At 46.6% G+C, this 17,394-nt stretch overlaps 1 protein-coding gene across 1 annotated transcript in view; it reads left to right on the top strand.

The window, feature by feature from the left end:
- TSTD2 (thiosulfate sulfurtransferase like domain containing 2) overlaps nucleotides 1-17,394 on the top strand; it is a 232,568-nt gene that overhangs the window by 109,427 nt on the left and 105,747 nt on the right. The gene's annotated exons all lie outside the window — the stretch shown is intronic.

The following is a 17,394-nucleotide window of genomic DNA, read 5'->3' as shown; positions in this document are numbered from 1 at the left end:
CCCCTAGGTGTATTGTTTGCAGCAAGGTCAGTAATTTGTGGGTTATATATGTTTCACTGTAAAAGTAAATGTTATGTAGCATTTGCTAAGTAGCAGGGCTTCCAAAAATGCAGTCAAATAATACAGAGAATAGGAAAGTGTACAGTTGTATTCTGGTGCTGTCTTCATTAGCTGGCACCATTGTCATAGGATGAGATCAATAGAGTTTGTAACTCACAAAGGATTCATGATTTTTTTTTTTTTACAAAAGTGAACGGGAGGATCTCCATGCCACCCTTTTGTATTTGTATACAAAACAGTCATGGATGAAATAATTGAATTAATCTCAGCCACTGGTGATCACTTGGGTCGCATCCTAATCCATCGTTATTTTGCACACCATGCCACCTCCGTTTAGACCCAGCTATATGCAAATCAGTCTTGACCCTGTACCAATAGGAATGGTCCAGCCTTAACTGTCAAGCCAGGTCTTCCTTAAACTGGGACGTAAACAACTCCGGTCCATCAATTGTTCTTTTTTGCATTTGTCACCCCGAGTGGGACGGGTATGCCAGACGTGGGTCCCATGCTCACTAAGCCAGTGGCTTCTAGCTATCCTGGCAGATATGGGGTGATACTCAAAACCGGATGCTTGTTTCTAGTTTAGGAAGGACTTTGCCTGGCAGTTCGGATTGGACTGTTCCCATGGGGAGCAGGGTCAAGATTGATTTGCATATGACTGGATCCAAACTGGAATGGCGTGGTGAGCAAAAAAAAGGTGGTTTTAGGCCCAGTTATCTTACAGTTTGGTGAGTATATACCGTTGTTCAGCACTCCGTACATTAATTGGAAATTTATAGGAGTAAGCTCTTGGCGAGGAATGAAATACCTTTGTTGATAGCTTTGACTTCCCAGAAGTGGAGTGAACTAGGTTAGGTTCATGCCCCAAATCCCTGCTCTCTCTTTCATATGGTTAGCTAGCTCTATTCCTACCAACACAATCTTACAATGCACTACATAGCAGGTGTTTAACATTTTTTGCAGCTGTCTCAGAAGCCGTGTGTATCTGGCTGGTGTGTGTTCCATGTTGCTTATTTGGTATCTGCAGAGATCCTAAGCAATCCATTATAGCACAGAGGAACATTAAGCAAGGAGAGCATAACGTGAACTAATAAAAGATGCAAAGGAATGCACTGGTACAAATGAAAATTGATAAAGATCCCTGAAGCTTCCAGAGAGCAGTGGTTAGAAGGTTGTCACACAAATAAAAGAAGCCCAGAATACCATCACCTACAACACATTTTGTTCATGTTTTGATGAGAGTAGAGGTCTAGTTGGTAACTGACCATCAGGAAAATCATATCATTCAAAGAGCTGGCACTACTTTTGTACTGACTTTGCCCTGAATGAGGAGTCACAGAAACTGGACTTAATGGTACGGTGCATTGTAGTTCCGTTCATAGCCATCCAGCTGCTCAGGTTTCACTATAAGGCTGGACACATTATTCTATTTGATTAGGAAGTATTTATTAGTCACTAAACTGATGGGAGTGGATAGAGATGGGGTTCTTAAGGACAATTTTTAAGATTCAGGCTAAACACAAGTGGCAGTGTCTTCTTTTGGGGTAATCTTTCCAAAACTAGTTATCATTGCAAACAAAGGGTGAAGGAGAAAGTGTGAGTTTAGGGAAACTGACGTGAAGCTAAAAGCAAGAACTTAGCATGAAGGGTTTGGTATATTAAAACATTATTAGTTATTTTGCTGAATATATTATCTAAATTGACCAGATTCTGTTGTGAACAGCTGAATATTGGAGGGCTGTTTAAAGAGGGAGGCCGGGGAGCTGAAGGTGGGGACAGAGACAGTAGTCATTATTTGCTTGCCATCATGTAGGTTATGCATCAGGTATAGGCATTGCAACTGTATCACATTAGAAGAAAGCTATAGGGCAGAAGAATCATGCAATATGTGTATTTCAGGAGGCATGGATAAAGATCTGGGAGAATTGGAATGGCTAATCTTCAAGTGGTGTTTGGATAGTGAGGCCATATCAGAACTCCTTAATAGCCTCTTACCATGAAATGCTATGATTTTCATAAGAGAAGGTCAGTCCTTTGAAATAATGGGACGTTTTCTTTTGAAATCAAGTTCCATAACTGAAATCCAGAACTAAGCAGTAACCTTAAACTAAACTAAATGTTAAAAAATAGGGAGTACATATGGATATAGGCTATGAGTAACAACAGAATGAATGCTTAAATATTATGTTGCAATTTCCTAATTAATACACACAAAAAACAAAAAAAAACATTATTGTGCCTCATCAGAGGCAGAAGACACTTATACTAGAATGTTTGGGTGTTAGAATGGTCAAAAAAGAATGAATCAGAAATCAGTAATTGAAGCAGTCAATAAGAATTAAATATAAGTGTGCCCTACTAAGCAAATGAAAGTTGAGTAAGGACCTGCAAAACAGTGCATATACTGTTGGGAGGGAAGCCCTTCCTAGACAGTCCCTTTTACCTTATACCTTCAATCTGGCCTTTTTCAGTGGCTTGAAGTTGCACTTATGAACCTGTTGGTCTTGGTAAAAAGGACCCACATCCTATGTCTTGTTTTACTTCTTCTCCTTTTATTTAGACCGTATGTTTCTCGAGCAATCCCCATCTAAGAAAATATCTTTCCTGTAAAAATACAAATTCCCTCTCCCATAAAAAAAACTCTTTAAGACTAATATCTTAAGACTTAAAATCTTACCTTCCTATTGTAAATTTCATCTTCTTTCACCTTCCCAACAAACTGTCTCCCTATTTGCCACTCAAGTTACGCAGTCTCAAGGCACTAACTTCGCCTATAGAGCCTTCGAGCAAAGAGGCCCTCTATATTTAAAAAGAAGATTGTCTTCCTACCTTTAGGATAGATCATTGCACTCCAACGTGCCTAAACTTCTGTGTGTGCCCAGGGTTAACAAAGCAAGAAGAGGAGGTCGGTCCTTTTTCTATTTGACCCCCAAACTCTGAAATTTCTTGCCTACGGCCCTAGGTTTCGCGTCTTCTGAACCAGTTTTTTGTAAACTACTGAAGACTTTTCTTTTTGTGGTGCAGACTTTCAGTTCTGGGGTTTGACTAGTCTTTCTCTGTTCCGTAATCAGGCCACTAGTACTGAGACGCTTCTTCGGAAGCAGCCACACACTTTACAAATTCTATTGTATCGTAATGTAACAACTGCCACCACTCATTGAACTATTTTAGATATTGGTGTTATTCAGGAAAAATAGACACATTCTGTGGCACCCCCACCAACGGTGAGCTGGACACAAACATGGAGAGCAAGAGCTAGGCCTCCTTCGTCCTCCTCCCACTTCTGTAATGGACCTAGACAGTCTAGAAGATGCATGCATGTGTGCCACAGTATGTACCTAACTTGCAATTCCTTCATGACTGCTGCCTATTGCTCGGATTGCCCAGTATCTATTGCTGTTTAGGGATAGGTACTCTGTCTTAAATTGTTTGCTAAGCCTCCATGAAATAAATGTCACACTTTAGTTCTATTTGAGAACCCAATTTCTAGTAATTGAGTACAACAGCAACATTCGATGATGTACTTGGTTTTAGCATCTTAGTCTGAAATTTTAGAGCCTTACTCAAATTAAGAGGGGAACCGTTTTCAAGCTTTCTTTAATAAACATCTTACCGCTTGAACTCTAAAGGTGTGATCAAGTATTTGGTGATAATATATACTTCACTTAGGAAAGAATGTATTAATTACTGTGGAGTGTTGAATCAGGAGGCTAACTCCTTCCTCATATTTAAGTTTCTTTAGGATTAGAACGAGATCAGAAACTCTTACAAATATATTTAAATGTGTTTACAGATGCAATTGTAGCTACTAAGTATTGTGGTAGTCCGTCAATTTTGTGACATGGTGTTGCAGAAGAAATTCAGGTCACTTGACATGGCTAAAACACATTTGATAGGGGAAACCAACTTAAATAATACCCTAGTAAGTAACAGTCAGAAAAGACATTGCCAGTAAATTTGTAATTCGTGAGGCTCCTGGTTTATTAGTGAAATGAAACACTAGTAATGCAAGGATGGTAGTTTGATCTAGGACATTTATCAAGAATAATTGACCTCGGGAGTTTTGATTTGAAGGAAATAAAAAATATCAGAGCTTCTTGAAGCCAGTTTTGGGGGTTGGAGGTACACTACTTGCAGTTTTATTATCTGTGTATTTTTTTACCTCTACCCTGTGCCCAGCCCTTGCAGCCCATCCCATCCATGCTAAAAGGTAACTGTGGGTAAGGGGAAGGCTATGGGCACTAACAATGCTAGCATTGCGAGTATACCTAAGGAAGATGATTGCTGTTGAGGCCTACTGGTCTAGGACCTAGCTTGGTGGTGTGGACCAGAGAATAGAGGACCACTCCAGTAGGCCATGGAAATTGTCTACCCGGCACAAGGTGGTGCATGGCTCATACAGCGAGTACTACTGCATTATATATGCTGAGAATATATTGAAGTTGGTGACAAGAGTAGGCTTTAGGAACTTGGTCAAGCCTAAACAATACAAGTATAGAACTGCCTTTTTGTTTGAAATTTTTACATATATCAATGGTAGACAGAAACATCTAACCCCATCCATCTACATAGCAGTGAAATATTTATAAGTATTCTGCTGTGAACATTGTTTCATATGTATTTAGTTAATATCTGATAACCCTAAGGAAGATCATCTTGGTGTTCTCAAATGGAAAGTAGAACTGCCTAAAAAATTGCTTAACAGATGATGCTATCCTTTCGAAGATGATGAACGGCCTGCGCTCTATAATTAAGCTAAAAATGTCCTATGGGGATGACTTCCCTTTAGAGCTAAACATTTGATAAGTTAAAGTTATGTGCTTTGGTCACAAATGAAAGAAAACACTCTGTTCCTATTTGAGGGCCTTGCTGTTCCTCTTTGAAGGCTATCGTCTTAAGAAAGTTGGATTCTGTGCCTGTCTGATGAGGAGAGTGACTAAAACTCTGCCTTGACATCCCACCTCAAAAGTTAAAGTTGGGAGCTTATAAATATTATTATTGATATTTGTTAAGCGCAACGAATCACCCTCGAGACGCTCTCTCGGTGCTGTTACTCCCACATAGGTCAGAAATAAAATTAATAGGAGCCAGGTTTTCAAGGATTTTTTTAAATAGAACTAGATCAGAACACACATCTAGATGCAAGGGTAACTGGTTCCAGTATTGGGGGGCCATGAATAAGAACGGCCTCTGTGCCTGGCTGTGCGTATATGCTGCAGGCGAAACAAAAGTTGCTCACCAGACCTAAGGTTGTGTGTAGAAATGTAAGGCTGCAGCTTGTTGTGCAGATACCGTGGGCCACTTCTGTGTACAGCTTTGGGTACCAGACAAAGAAACTTAAAGAGGGCACACTTTTTTATGGGTAGCCAGCGTAAAGATTTGAGCATGGGTTTCGAAGTGGCTTGGGTGGCTGGTTACAGACCAGGTGGGCAGCTGTGTTCTGTACATGCTGGAGTTTGGCTAAAAGTCCCGTATAAATGCTACCATTAAGGCATTACCATAATCCAGACGACTAACAATGTGCTCGTATTGTCACTGTAGCCAGGTTCCTATCAGTGTGTTATCTGATGCAAACTGAGTAATATTGTGTCTGTTAGTAACATTTAGGGCATTTGTAACTCTAATATTTTAATGATTCCAGGATACAAATTTGTAATGTCAGACAGGAAATGGACCCTCAAGTTTTCATGTGGAATCTGGTTGATCGATGGGTCCAGTTCTCATATAAGACTGTTCTGTGTAATCAAGCAAGAATTAATTTTGTGGAGAAAGGCATATAGAATGTCATTGATACAGCATGTCAAATCAAATGTTAGCTTTTTTTTAGCTTAATCAGCTTGTTTGACTTCCTGTTAGTGATATCATCTAGGGATATCACATTTATGAAAAGTGTCTTATAGTACAGAGCAGTGAACAGAATCTGTTCATGCTCCTCTCACACATGAATACCTTTCCACCCCGGTTTAGTCTCCAGTAAACCAATATTGCCCTCCAAAGTGCTACCACAATTTGCTTAATGCCACTCTATTGATTCTGTCAACCACAGACATTGTTGCAGATCACTCATGGAGGGCGCAGATACTCCTCTTGCATAGAGATCTTGATCAAGCTGAGACTTGTGGTGCAGCATGACGTCTGTTGGCACCATGAGGATGCTAGTTCTTATTGTTAGCCTCCACTTACTGACAGTGCTTGAGAATTAGAATTCTGGTTTTCCAGAATAGATGGCTCTTTCAAGGCTCTGCCTGAGCTCCAGAAGGCCTTCAGGTATCTGCATTCCCACCATTGGGCCCTTTCCACAGACCTATGATTTTCTCTCAAATCAACTTAGGCTTCAACACGCCCATGAAAGTTAGACAAACCAGAGTTTTTTTCCAGGACAAGGTTGAGCACCATGAAATCAACCTTGGTCTGCCGCGGTCTGTTAGCTTCTACCTACTGACTAAGGTTCTGCTAGATCTGGAAAGTTAAATATCTCTGACCTCGCTGTTCCAGGTCTCTGACTAGTACTCTGTTTCTCGTCTCCCCTCACCAATGTGCAGACTTCATCATCCCTGGATAGTGCTTCACAGTCCACAAGGAAATACTCGGGGTCTCCTCATACAGATGGCTCTTTCTATGCCACATTTGAACTCCATTAAGCTTGTAGGCACTTTTTAGGTGTTGCACTGACTGCTGACTTTGATCCATAGACCCATGTGTCTCTCTGTCCCAAACAAGGCTTCCCCAGTACAGGCACGTTTTTCAAGACATCTCTTGGATAAGCATCTCCTTGTAGGCAGAATGAAAATTTGCCTAGCTATGTGACGGTAAGTTACAATTCTATTCAAATCATGAGGCAAAGATTATGCTTTTTTATGATTTCTTCCTACGCTTTTATATACATTATTTCAAAATAGCAGCCATTTTAAATATTTCAAAATTACTTTTCACAAGAACATCAGGGAAAACAAACAGTTCATAAGTCATTCTTTAATGTCCACAGCATGGTACCAATCATAGTCCTCTGTCACTGCTTGTACTCCCTCTTTCTTCGCAAGAGTCACATCATAAGCTCAATTTCGCACATCCTGTTTAGATCCGTCTTTTCCTGCAAAGACATGCCTCGTCAGTAATCGTTCCAAACCCTCCTTTGTCAAAGTAGGTAACACCATAGCCATTACTGCAAACAGAGTCAGGAAGAACTTAAGAAACAACGATTGTAAGTTATACAACTGTAATCTTTACCATAGAAAACCAAATTACTTACTTTAAAATGGGGAGGGTCCGCATCTCGCTTAAGCGTCGGTTGCGATAATACTCACCTCCATGTCCTTAATAGAATTGAAGCTTACCTTCACATGGCTTAGCAGATTTTTATTCATTGTGAGGACCAGATGCGAAGAATATGCTAGTCCAAAGCTTACTCACCACCAATTAAGCCACTTCCACCACCGACTTAAAAAAGAATTTCTTAAAAGTAGAGTCTGAGTACCAATCTGCTGTGCGCATTAGATCCTCTCGATGTGCCCATAGTCAGGAAGCTTTTGAAGCCATTGCTCAACTTGCGGAATGCACCCAAACACTTAGGTATCTATGCCAGCTTCTTGCATCAACCTACGGACCCATCGGGCTACTGTAGGAGACAACACTGCTTAGTATGGTTTTCTCAATGCAATGAGAAGCTGCTTTTCACCCAGAAGGTGGGCCTCTTCAGTCATTTCCCCATATGCTTTGAGACAGTGCACAACACACAGTTTTGGGGAGTCTCTGAAACCTAGGTAAGATATTGTATGAGTATTTGACTTGGTACGTCTGATTACCCTAAAAACTACCCCACCTAAGGGAAATACCCTTGCTGTAATATCCAAGGCACACACATCCGAAACCCACGTGCATGTAACAAGGAAGAGAAGCATTGCTAATTTACCCGAAAGTTCTTTCCGGGATTAAAAAATAGATTCAGTTGCCATGACAGGAAAATGTTCAGAACCGAGTTCCCGTATCAAAGCACTGAATACCGTGGTTCTATAGGGAGAGAAAGGTGAATGCCTCTGAGGAACCAGCAAATAAAAGCATGTTCTCCCACCAGGTCCCGTCAACGGGAATATGTCCTGCGTGAAATAGCGGACCGGTAAGCTTTAATCATACGGTATGCTAACGCGTCGTCCGCTACACTGGACAGAAAATTCAGCACCTACACTACATCAGCGCCCATGGGATCTAAACCCCTTCGCAGACACCGAGGTACCCATCTCATACAAGAAGAGCAGATTTGTTTGGTAGAACTGTCCGCCTACGCCGAGGATAGAAGGAATTCAGCATGTCACGAAAGGCCTGGAAGTGCCCAGCATTGCCTATAATCCACCACCCCATCAGCTGCAGAAATCCCTCCGTAACCAGCCGATGCAGCATTAGATCAAGATTCAACAGAATTTGAAGAAACATGGGAGTTGGATTTGATAATCCCAAGAAAGTTCCAGAAGAACCGTAAACCACCTCCAATTGGAGGTTATCATGACTATCTCCGCCCCTTGCCAGCGTACCTGAGCTGACGCCTTAGTGATAATAGAGAAAGGGGGAAAAGCATAGCTCTGCTCCCAACTCCAATCGTGGACAAATGCATCTGTCGCTGTCGCCAGCGGGTCCGGTCTCCAGCTGAAGAACCATGGCAGCTGGTGATCAAGATGCGAACAGATCGATCGAGAAAAAAACGCAGGTGTCGGCTAGCTTTTGGAAGACATTAGGGTCCAACTTCCATAGACTTGAGTCCTGGAGGTGTCTGAAGTGCCAATCCGCTACCTGGTTTGCTCGGCCCGGGATGTACTCCGCCGTGATGGAGATCTGATTTTCCAGACAAAAGTTCCTGAAATCCTCTCCATGTCTGCCAGGTCAGAGATCTGGTACCTCCCAAATGATTGATATATCTCACTGCTGAGACGTCGGTAATTTTAAACAGGACACAAGATTGTATTTGATCCTTGGTCCAGCACTGGACTGTGAATGATCCCACCAGAATCTCTAAACAATTTGTGTAAGCTCTGTGCTTCTGGTGCCCAACTTCCTCGTGTGGAGAAATCCCCATGCTGGACACCTCAGCCAGACGTGCTGGTGTCCAATTCGATCACCAATTCAGGAGTGGAAACGAAGACGGCCCTCCCATTCCATGCTTCCATATGGGTAAGCCACCATCCTATTTCTTCCCAGACCTCGTCTGTCTGGGGCACAGACTGGGCGTATATCAGCCCCTCTTCATATGATGCACCTTTAGTCGCTGTAATGCCCGATAACGGAGTGACCCCTGGAAGATTGCCAGAATCGAGGAAAGGAGGAGGCCCACCAGCTGGGTAATCTGCCTGAGTGACACGTAAGGCTTGATTAGCGTCTGGCGGAGTTCGTATCTAATATTTGCCATCTTCCGAGAAAGAAGGCTTAGGGACGCCATAGTATAGTCTGACGAGGTCTAAGAAGGCCGCTGTTTGAATAGGGGAGAGAAGCAACTTATTTTCCTTGATTACAAACCCTAGGCCTTGCAAGAGGTCGATCGCTGTCTGGAGATGGGAGACACGTTTCCTGGGACATTGAGTCATGAGCAGCATGTCTTCCAGGTAGACAATTAGTCGGTGTTGGACTTGGCCCTTTTTGGCTAAAGTTCCTTAAACTTTTTGCTTTCCCCCAGACCTTTTTTCTATCATGGTGTTGCCAACTTAGATGTTTTGGGTACTTTGCCACTGCTGATCAGTGTCAAAGTGCAAGGGCTCCCTTTATTAAGTGTAATGATAATTGGTTGTTCATGATTGGTTTGTTTGCCTTACTAGTAAGGACCCTAGTAAAGTGCACTATGTGTGCCAGGGCTAGTAATGCAAATGCTACTAGTGGGCCTGCAGCACAAATTGTGCCACCCACACAAGTAGCCTTAAAGAGAGAACTCAGGCCTGCCACTGCTGTGCCTGCGCGCAGTTTGGTTCTGTAGTAGGGGATCTCTGTGTATAGTCATAATCTAGTGAATAGTCCCGCTCATGTGCGTGGACCCCGGAGCAATCAAAAATAATATCTTAAACTGTCTTCATTGCAGTCCTGCATAGACACTTAAGAGAAAATTAAAGACAATAATGCAGCTTGTACCTACAAGGCTACACTGCCCAGTACTTCAACTAGAAATGCCAAGGATATAACATCAATAACACATTTAACACAATCTGTCAAGTTTCACCCATAGAGAAACTTTCCTTCCCTCACCAAATCCTTGGAATGATAGAGAGGAAGGTAGGGACAGACAAACCTCCATAGGCTGCCATTATGTGTCAGGAAAAGTGATACCGTGCCTTTAAGGAACTCTCTGGAGACCCTCGGTATCCCAGCATGCTCAGCCCCTTCCTTTTACTGTCAGTTCTTTTTTCCGGCTCCTGCTAGCAGGACCCTGGAGCAATGAGCTCTCCCTTTTTTGGGTTTTTTGCCTATAAATTGCACTTTTAAAGTGTTAGTGTGTTCACTCGCTGTCTTTTTGCCTTTTCTCATCTTTGCTGGAGTTTTTCTGGTGTTTTGAGTGCTCTTTTATCAAATATGCCTGCCTTATTTGATAAATGCCCTGAGTGCTCTAGGAAAAAGGCAAAATCAGATCCTCACATGGTGTGCATCCTGTGTCTGCCTTCTTCTCATGTTCCTGAGGAGTGTGATATCTGTCTGCATTTCCCTAAAAGGACCCTGAAGGACAGGGAGAAGACCAGGCTCCAAGGCTTGGAGCAGAGAAGGCAGCAAGGACAAGGTGGGTCTGGGCATGAAGGGGCTCCTTCCTCTGCCCGTGCGCAGGTCTTTGGGAGGCTCCCCAGTAAGGAAAAGGGCAGAAAACGCCACCGGTCTCCGTCGATGTCGATGGCCTCGACGTTGGCGTCGAAAGGAATGACCACAGTCTGTTCCCCGTCTCCCCAGGGCTCTGGGTCGAAGCGCCGTCGAGGGGACTGACGGCGAGATCTCCGACGAGGTCGACGTTGAGGACTGACTCGTCGTCGAGCCATTATCGACATCGAGAGGGATCAAGACACCGGCGCTCGCCGTCGAGGCGACACCGCCGGTCACCGTCGACGTCGACACGTAAGTCAGCGGCGTCGAGACGAAGATCAGCGTCGAGACGGAGGTCGTCGACGCCGAGGAGATCGCCGTCATCGAGAAGACGATCGCCATCGAGACATCGACCGTCGACGTCGAAGCGACGGCCATCGACGCCAAGCAGCCGCTCGTCGACGTCGAGGCGGCATTCGTCGATGTCGAAAAGACGCTCAGCGTCGAGGAGGAAGCCTAGACGTTCTAGGACCAGGGCGGAGTCTTCGGCTTCAGCGAGCTCACGGTTGCGGCAGCGCCGTCACTCGTCTACGAGGGGAAGGGCATCAAGATCGCCCCCCTCTGGACAGAAGAAGAAGAAAAGGAGAGTGGGACAGTCTCCGGGCTCGGAGTACTTTCAAGTTTACTCACCCTCCAAACCAAGGTCGCCTACACCTCCTCCGTTGCCCATGGATCCTCCGCGTACCCCGACTCCTCCTCCACAACCTCCTACTCCTCCACCGCCTCCAGTTCCTCCTCACCGTCCTCCTCCACCAGCTCTGCCAAGGTCGGCCTCGCTACCTCGATTGCAGACGCCGCCTACGGGGCCTCCGCAACCTAGGCTCCCGGTTCGGCCTCCACAGCGCCCTCCTTTCCGGCCCGCGGAACGTCCGAGGCCGCGGAGGTCGAGGTCTCGCTCAAGACGGAGAGATAGGTCCAGGAGTCGCTGTCGCTCGTCTAAGAGGTCCAGACGGCGCCGTAGGAGGGACAGGTCTAGATCCCGCCACACGGATTCGTCCTGTGCCAGGGACTACTCGCCGACCCTGTCGGACTCCCCTGGGACGAGGGTGTCCCCGATCGACGACATTGTCTCCTTCCAGGAGGTGTTGCTGCGAGGTGCGGCGAAGCTGGGCATCACACACACGGTGCCCACGCCCTCGACGTCCGTCATCTTGGAGACCCTGCACAAGAAACAGTTGTCTCGCCCCTTGTTGCCGTTGGTGCCTGGGCTGGTGGAACCCGCCATGGAGCTCTTCCTCACCCCGACGGTTGCGAAATCAGCGCCTTCCAGGCTGCAAAAGAAGTATCGGGCCCCTGAAGCGGATCCTGCGTTTCTTCGCTTGGACCCTGCGCCGGACTCAGTGATTGTGACGGCGGCAAGGAAGCAACACGCCACCACTCCGTCATCGACTGTGCTTCCTGACAAGGAGAGCCAGTGGATGGATTCGGCAGGCAGGAAGGTCTGCGGGACGGCATCCACGTCTATGAAGGCCGCAAGTGCCCCGGCCTTCTTGGGACGTTATGATCGGTCCCTCTGGGAGTCCCTAACACGGTTCGTGGAACTCTTTCCCCGGGAGAACAGGGAGGATTTCCAGGAGATTCTTAATGAAGGACTGATGGTCTCCAACCAGGTGATCAGTTCGGCCGCGGATTCCTCCCTCCTGGCAGCGCATGGATACTGCCATGGGGTCAACCTGAGGCGCCACGCCTGGCTGCGTCTGACGTCCTTGAAGCCCGAGGCGCAGCAGAGGGTTGCCAATCTACCCTTCTCGGGTGAGACCCTCTTTGGAAAACATGCGGACGAGGAGATGGCCCGCATGAAGGCGGAGGCGGAGACATTGACGGCTGTCGGATTGGAGAAGCCGAAGGAACAGAAGAAGACCTTCCGCTCGTTCCAGAGACGGTACGGGGCGCAAGGTAGAGGGCAAGGTCGACAGGCTGGGCAGCAACAACAACAGCAGCAGCAGTTCCAGCGGCGCCCGTTCCAAAAGCGCCAGAGGGGCCTGGGTGGTCAGCAGGCTTCATCCGCGACCAAAGGCCCGGCTGGGTCTAGGCCCTGAGGTGCTTCTTCCCCCTCATCCGTTACCCGCTCCGGTGGGGGGAAGCATCCAACATTACCTGGCAGAGTGGAGAAACATTACTCAAGACAAGTGGGTGCTGAATATTGTTTGCAATGGATACAGTCTTCGGTTCACCAGTCCGCCTCCAGCGATTCCACCCGTCAGCTCGCAGTTCCGGCTGCGCGAGCTCCAGGCGGAGGCCGATGCCCTGTTAAGAAAAAGGGCGATAGAAGACGTCCCTCTGTCTCAAAGGGGAAAGAGCCTTTACTCACGCTTCTTCCTAGTCCAGAAGAAGGACAAGAACGAGTTGAGACCCATTCTGGATTTGCGACAAGCAAACAAGTGGATTCGCAGGGAAAAGTTTTGAATGCTGTCTTTGCACCAGATTTATCCTCAGCTACAGAGAGGAGACTGGCTGTGTGCGATAGATCTGCAAGATGCGTACTTCCATGTGCCCATTGCATGGAAACATCGGAAGTTCCTGCGCTTCCTCTCTATCACTATCAGTACACCGTACTACCGTTTGGACTGAAGTCTGCACCCAGGACTTTTTCGAAATACATGGCTGTGGTAGCAGCGCACCTGAGAAAGAACAAGGTGTTTGTCTAACCGGTTCCTGGACGACTGGTTGCTCAAAGCCTCCACCTTCCAGGAAGCACAGTTGCACTTCAACAGGACGGCCGTCCTGTTGAACAGTCTGGGGTTGCACATAAATCTGTCCAAGTCTGTCCGGATTCCTGTGCAGTGCCTGCAGTACTTGGGAGCCTCCATCAATACGCTGTCGGCAAGTGTGTCTCCTTCGGTGGAGAGACGCTTATCTATCCTTCGGAAGGCTCAGGCTCTCATAGCTGCTCCATCTACAACAGTGAGGACGGTGTCTTCTCTACTGGGATCAATGGCCTCTTGTATCTTTCTCACTCCGCACGCACGCCTACACATGAGGCCGCTACAGGAATGTTTGGAGGACCAGTGGGACCAGAGGAAAGGGTGTTGGGACGACCGGATTCAGTTGTCTCTTCACGCCCAACAATCCCTGAGATGGTGATGCTTGGCAGAGAATCTCCTCAGAGGGGTTCCTTTCCACAAGGACATCCCGACTCAGACTATCGTGACGGATGCGTCTCTCCTGGGCTGGGGAGCGCATTCAGACCATCTACAGATCCAGGGAACGTGGTCTCCGGCGGAGTCCACGTATCACATCAATTTCCTGGAACTCCGAGCTGTTCACTTGGCACTGAAGGCCTTTCAGCCGTCCTTCTAGACCAACTCCTTGCTTGTGCAGACGGACAATACGACCATGATGTATTACCTCAACAAGCAGGGGGGCTCAAGATCGCGCACACTCACAGAAGGCGCAGGCGATCTGGCACTGGCTTCTAGCCAGAGGACTGATGATAACGGCAACTCATCTGCCCGGTGTGCAGAATGTTCAGGCGGACGCCCTCAGCAGGTTGCTTCAAGAAAACCACGAGTGGGTCATAAACAACGAGGTGCTCGGCGGCATCTTCGCCATGTGGGGCACTCCAGACGTGGATCTGTTCGCCACCGCCGAAAACAGCAAATGCCGCGACTTCGCCTCGAGGTATTATCAACCGGGGACCCTGGGGAACGCGTTATGGATCAGCTGGTCAAACAGCTTTCTGTACGCTTTTCCACCCATTCCCCTGATTCCCGCGGTGCTCATCAAGCTGGTCCAGTCCCGGGCGCGGATGATCCTCATTGCTCCGGAATGGCCCTGGCAGTGGTGGTTCACGGATCTGCTTCACCGGTCAATCCTGCCTCATCGGCGGCTGCAGTGTCGGCCGGACCTTCTCACGAAGTTCGGGGGGCAGATGGGGCACCCCAACCTCTCATCGTTGAGTTTGGCGGCATGGCTCCTGAGATAGTGCAATATGGCCACTTGAATCTTCCTGAGGATTGCATGGACATATTGAAGGAGGCTAAGAGGCCATCTATGAGGACCTCTTATGCTTACAAATGGAAGAGATTCTGCATCTGGTGCATGTCTAAGAACTATGATCCAACGACCTGCAAGGAGGATGTTATCCTTCCGTACCTTATGCATCTAGCTCAGTCTGGCCTTAATTTCCATTCCATTAAGGTTCATCTGGCTGCATTGACTGCTTACAGAAAATGCCCTTCACAGACATCCTTCTTCCAGATTCCTGTGATTAAGGATTTTTTGGAAGGGTTGAAGAAGGTGTTCCCTCCTGTTCGGCTTCCTTCGCCTTCATGGGAGCTGAATCTGGTGCTGTCCAGGCTGATGAAGGAACCCTTCGAGCCTATTCATAAGGCTTCATTGCAGCAACTGTCTTGGAAGGCGGCGTTCCTCGTGGCCATTACATCGGCCCGCAGGGTGAGTGAAATTCAGGCATTGTGTTGCCATGAACCGTATACTGTATTTCATGCTGCTAAGGTTGTTATGCGTACTCACCCTAAGTTCCTTCCCAAGGTAATTTCTGATTTTCATGTTAATCAGACTATAACTTTACCAACATTTTTCCAGATTCCTTCCACTAAAGACCAAGGATATTCGTAGGTCCAACCAGCTGTTTGTCAACTATGGGTCGGTTAGGACTGGTCTTGCTACTTCGAAACAGTCCATCTCTAGGTGGATTGTGTCATGTATCCAGCTCTGTTATCAGAAAGCGAATAAGACCTTAGGGGGTAAGCCTAAGGCTCATTCTACCAGGGGCAAAGCAGCTACAACAGCTTTGCTTAGAAATGTTCCCATTGCAGAGATCTGCAGGGCGGCCACTTGGAAGTCGGTCCACACCTTTGCTAAGCACTACTGTCTGGACTCGGATGCCAGAGCAGATGCTCAGGTTGGGCAGGCTTCGCTGCGGAATCTGTTCGCACAATAGTGGTGTTGTCTTTATTCTTCACCGCCGGATTGTTTTTGGATGGGCTTGCCATTCTATTCACTAGATTGTGACTATACACAGAGATCCCCTACTGCAGAAGGAGTAGTTTCTTACCTGTCACTCCAGTTCTGTAGTAGGGGTATCTCTGTTATAATCATAAGCGCCCGCCCTCCTCCCCGGTGGAGAAAATGGTACTGTGATGTATGCTACAGGCCTTGCTTTATTCACCTTCAAGAAGAACTGAAAGTAAAGGGAAGGGGCTGAGCATGCTGGGATACCGAGGGTCTCCAGAGAGTTCCTTAAAGGCACGGTATCCTTTTCTAGACACATAATGGCAGCCTATGGAGGCTGTCTGTCCCTACCTTCCTCTCTATCATTCCAAAGATTTGGTGAGGGGAGGAAAGTTTCTCTATGGGTGAAACTTGACAGATTTTGTTAAATGTGTTATTGATGTTATATCCTTGGCATTTCTAGCTGAAGTACTGGACAGTGTAGCCTTGTAGGTACAGGCTGCATTATTGTCTTTAATTTTCTCTTAAGTGTCTATGCAGGACTGCAATGAAGACAACTTAAGAGATTATTTGTGATTGCTCCGGGGTCCACGCACATGAGCGGGACTATTCACTAGATTATGACTATAACAGAGATACCCCTACTACAGAACTGGAGTTACAGGTAAGAAACTACTCCTAAACTGCCATGTCGTCCTGACAAGTGCACCCACTTGCCAGGCCTTACACTTTCTATGCACATCAGACACCCCTATGGTAGGTCCAGGGTACCCACCTTAGCAGGGTGCAGTGTATGTAAAAGGTAGGACATGTACTAAGGTGTGTACCATGTCCTAACAGTGAAATACTCTCCATTTCGTTTTTCACTGTTGAATGGCCATCTTGCCCATAGGACAGAATTGGGAAGGCTGTGTAATATGTTTCCAACCTACCTTTCCAAAGGCTTAAGATGGAGAGGTGATGTTTAGTGTGCCTGAACTCATAGTTTAATAACACATCTTTTTGTGAAGGTGTTTTTTTCATTGTGTGTTCAGAAACCACTCTTTTAGAAGTGACTGGGTTTTTGTGTTTTAACATTTCTGTGTGTCTCTGCCAGGTTGTGGATTGACTGTCTGGATTTGAATGTGATAGGCTCTGGGGAATGTCTTGACCCAGGGGAGGAGGTGAGACAGCAACAGGCTGACCTGCATCTGGTGTGTAGGGGGGATGAGTAGCCCCTGGAGGTGAAGAGGTCTGGGTTGCTGCCATAAAACAATGGTTCCATCTCCTGCTGAGTGATGAAGGACCCAGACCCCCACTATCATAGGCAGAAGGTGTCATTGGCAGGGAGACACCAAGAACTGGTTTGGACAGGGGTCAGTGCCCCCCTGAACACAAATACTTTAAAGACATTTATGGGTATAACTATGAGAGCTGAAACCCCTGGACGTTGGATTGGAACTGTTCAAGACTGTAAAGTATTGAACCTACTTTGTGGTCAAGAGGAACCTCTGCCAAGGAAGAAACAGCTGAATAGACTGAAGGAAAGGACTGACCCTTGCTGTGTGTTCTGGGCCAGGCCTGCGGTTTGCTGCTTTAACCAATTAGAGGCTAAAGGGACTT

Source organism: Lissotriton helveticus, chromosome 2_1 (assembly GCF_964261635.1).
Source record: "Lissotriton helveticus chromosome 2_1, aLisHel1.1, whole genome shotgun sequence".
NCBI classification, from domain to species: Eukaryota; Metazoa; Chordata; class Amphibia; order Caudata; family Salamandridae; genus Lissotriton; species Lissotriton helveticus.
This window is presented reverse-complemented; position numbering and strand designations above follow the sequence as displayed.